At 41.2% G+C, this 4,290-nt stretch overlaps 1 long non-coding RNA gene across 1 annotated transcript; it reads right to left on the reverse strand.

The window, feature by feature from the left end:
• Positions 1-465: 465 nt before the first annotated feature.
• LOC134980495 (uncharacterized) lies at positions 466-3,944 on the reverse strand. Its single transcript, XR_010190416.1, has 4 exons — positions 3,715-3,944; positions 3,384-3,405; positions 1,718-2,377; positions 466-585 (listed from the first exon to the last, which is right to left on the reverse strand). It is a non-coding gene; the product is annotated as an uncharacterized LOC134980495 (long non-coding RNA).
• Positions 3,945-4,290: the final 346 nt, after the last annotated feature.

Consider the following 4,290-nt stretch of genomic DNA (forward strand, 5'->3'; position numbering starts at 1 on the left):
AAGTGCACACTTTTAAGGAAAAACGCACAAAAATGTTTTTTTAAAGCTATTAAGTGAAATTACACCATTCCTTTTAAAGTCAACAAGCCCTTTTCAATAACGAATCCAATTAGTGTAATGATTGATAATGTTCCTAAACAATTAAGTCTGCAAAAAAAACCAGATTAACACTTTGTTGCCATAATTGCCCATCAACATGTAAAAGTGTATACATTTTTTTTTTTCCCCCTTTGTTTGTTTTTAAAGGTGTTGTTTGTGAATGAAGGTGTTTACATGTTTCTTAACACAATAATCTCCTGTTTTTTTTGTTAATAATCTAACGTAAGATGTGTGTAATGTTTTTTGCAAACAATTTCTGCCTGCCAATCAGCTGATCCTTTTTTGCATTAATAAACACAACACCCGGTTAACTTTAATCAACTTTTTTTATTTTATTTTTTAAAATAAATCAGTTTTTTTTTCCATAAAATAAACAAAATCATGCAAATTTTTGCAAATTATCAACACAATGCATTAATCCTTGCAGGTGTTGGCGCATGGTGTAAAGAATGCCTCCAAAACTTGTAGGATCTCCAACTGCAACATCTGAAATTAAGATGCAACACAAACATTAATAACTTAATTACATTACTTATTATCCAAGCAAGGCGCAAAGCACACTTAAATGCAGGCATGTCCAAACTGCTGGACTCCAGCTGTTGTGAAACTACATATACCAGCATGCCTTGACACAGTTTTGTGGTCAGGGAATGCCAAAGCTGTGTCAGGGCATGCTGGGATGTGTAGTTTCTCAACAGTTGGAGGGCCGCAGTTTGGACAGGCCTGCTTTAATGGCAAAGTTACTACATCCTGCCTGTTTTATGGTACAATCATTAGCAGAACAACACACAAGCCTGCTCAGCCTTTTTTTAAGATTTTAAAGTGTTCCAGACCATGGGTTACATTTACTACTATGTGAGTTATATTTAAGATGGAACGTTGCCCATAGCAAACAAGCAAAAATATGAATATTATATTGTAGAAGTGGTTCCCAATTTTTAAAGTATAATCTTATTGGTTGCTATGGCCGACATCCCATGTTAAAGATAACTACCATCTTCGTCAATGTTACACCATGTTGGCATTCATTCCCATTTGGTTTTTTTTTTTATTTTTATTTTTAGGGTGTTGGTCCTGCATCATCACACTGCATATCAACATCTTCAGAAGGACAACATATCCTAGCATGCCCACACTCCATGAAAGCTGCCCTTACTAAATAAGGTCAAACAGGTTTGACTTTATCCAATAATCATTTTGTGAGTGTAACTTTCACACCACAAATCATTGGGTCGTTAGGCTGCCTAACAAAGTGAAGCATGTGATTTGTAAGTGTAAATATTAAGAATACACAGGCACAAGTGTAAAAGAACAACAACATACTAAACTCCACTCAGGTCTAACTGTTTCCCAGAAAACCTAACACATATAAACCCTGTTGTCCTGCCAACCCTGTTGACCTAATGAGTGTCGACCTAGAGTGGACACACAAAACATGGCACACATAAACACTGGACATATAATGACACTCAAATAAATGTAAATGCAACATGTACACCATGAAGAAAAACACAATTAATTTTCCTTGGTACAAGAATTCCAACAGTACAACACTGCATGTTTTGTCATTGTAAGTGTAAGTAGGTAATCATTTTTAACAAAATGTTAAAACACTTACTTTCCTCGGCAACATGAAGACTCCCTGAACTGTCTTCAGGGGCTTCCTCTGCCCATTCACTGGGTGGGGATGGCGGCTGGATGGGGGAAGGCGGCTGGATGGGGGAAGGAGGAGGGATTGGGGAAGGAGGCTGGATGGGGGAAGGAGGCTGGATGGGGGAAGGAGGCTTGATGGGGGAAGGAGGCTGGATGGGGGAAGGAGGTTGGATTGGGGATGTAATTTCAGAGGGTGGGTCTGATTGAGAGGGCGAGGGGGGCGGTGAAAATGTTAGGCCAATAGAGGGTGAGGGGGGCTGAGAAGGTGAGTTGGAAGTAGAAGGAGAAGGGGTATGGGAAGGAGGAGAAGGGGTCACAGAAAGAGAAGGAGAGGTTGGCTGAGAAGGGGAGTGGAAAGTGGAGTGGGCCTGGGAAGCTGAGGGGGCCTGGGAAGCTGAGGGGGCCTGGGAAGCTGAGGGTGACTGGGAAGCTGAGGTGGATTGTGAAGCTGAGGGTGATTGGGAAGCTGAGGGGGATTGGGAAGCTGAGGGGGAGTGAGAAGGGGAGGGGGAGTGAGAAGGGGAGGGGGAGTGAGAAGGGGAGGGGGACTGGGAAGTGGAGGGGGAGTGAGAAGGGGAAGGGTGCTGAGCTGGTGCATCATGTGGTGCTTGACGTTGTGGTCGTCCTAGAATGATTGTTAAAATATAATTAAATTTGCATGTTAAATTACATACTAATCAATTGTAATTTTCACTGTTCGGTTCCATGTAAAAGAAAGTTTTTTTTAGAATTTTAAATAAAAAATTATTCAAACCTCTTCATGTTGCCCACTGCAAACAAAATTATGAAATAAAAAAATTTTGTCGGTCATTCCTGTATCTATTCCATTGAGACATATTGATTTGTCTAGCCAACATCACCAGATCACTATTCAAGCTACCTTATTATATAGACAGCACTGATCAAGTTTTTTGGTACAGTTTCCTGCCTGGTTACTAATTATGTAAAACATGCACTTGTTTAGGGACACTTTGCTACAGTCAGTAATGTTTGCCCTAACCACACACACTGTTCTATTTTTTCAAAATGTTCACTCAGTGTTGCAATTAGCCTACCACTTAGTGAAAATTTGCACTATTTATGCTAATAATCTTATGTAATGTTACTTACTGCATGCATGCATAGTGCGGATTTGCTGGCGGATCTCTGCCAACAGCTCTGGAGTCCTCCTTCGGAGATCACTCCATCTCCGCTCTAACTGGATGATGGTCCGCCTGCTGCGGACGCGAGACCGCAGCAGGCGACGGACCTCCGCGTAGGCCTCGCGCTTAACACGATTGGGGATGAATCGCCCAACGCGGCCTACGCGGCGGTCCATCACCGCAACCAGGACGCGGAGCTCCCGCCTGGTGAAAGGTGCCGCACGCATCATGGCAATGGCGTTTTCCTTATTTGGGCATATATTTATAGTGTCTGTTAGCATGTGATTGGTCCACAATCTATGCTGTCATATGTCATTTATAATAACTTTATTGATCTTTGCAATGCTGTGAAGAGCAGAGTGTTATTTCGCACGAGCGGAACTACGCAAGCAAATTTTAAGCAAAACACAACCAAAAAATTTAAAACAAAAAAACACAGACACAGACACACAGTTTTAGATCAATTTATAAACATATCTGAGTACTCACCTCAGTTTGTGTGGTCTTTCAGCTGGACATTCACAAAGTGGGCAACATTCAGTTTCATTTGTTTGTGTTTTTGTTTAAATAATCATGATGTTAGAATAGTAAAAAAAATAAGAACACTATTTAGCAACATCACAGTATTGTTTTACACAAAATTAAATTGTCAGCTTAACGTGTTATTGTTTTTTGAAGATTAAAAAAAAACAGATTCAAACACACAAAAAGCATTACACAATGACCTTACAATAGCAAACACAATTTCTACATTTAAATAAAAAATGATGCATACTGTGCTTTTATTTTGGTAACAATAGAGTAAAAAAAAACACTATACCTGAAAAATTCAGCAACAATGCTTGCCCTGACTTGGCTCCCCCTCCTTGTAACACTCCCCCCACCGAAGTGTCGGACAACCCCTGGCTCCTCATCAGGCAATTCCTCTGTCTGAGGAAGCTCTACGCTACTCCTTACCGCGATATTGTGGAGTATAGCGCACAGGACCACTATTTTACTTGCCATCTCCGGCGAATACATGATGTCGCCACCAGTGCGGTGGAGCACACAAAACCGCCCTTTAAGGACCCCAATTGTGCGCTCCACCAGCTGCCTAGTGGCAGTAAGCGCGGAGTTAAATGCCGTCTGTGGTCCTGGCCTGGGATTACGGTAAGGAGTCATGAGCCAGGGGGTGCAAGGATATCCACGGTCTCCTGTTTGAGGAAAAAAAAAAATTAGAAATAGTCAATTTGGAAAAATATACAAAATTTTGAACAAAATATGTGCAACAACTCACCCAATAACCACATGTCTGCTCGTTGACTTGATCTTAATCTGTGCCATATCCCTGATTGTCTAATGACATACGCATCATGGGAACTTCCAGTAAACTTTGCGTTCAGGGAAAGGATCTGGA

This window comes from Pseudophryne corroboree, chromosome 12, assembly GCF_028390025.1.
Source record: "Pseudophryne corroboree isolate aPseCor3 chromosome 12, aPseCor3.hap2, whole genome shotgun sequence".
NCBI lineage: Eukaryota > Metazoa > Chordata > Amphibia > Anura > Myobatrachidae > Pseudophryne > Pseudophryne corroboree.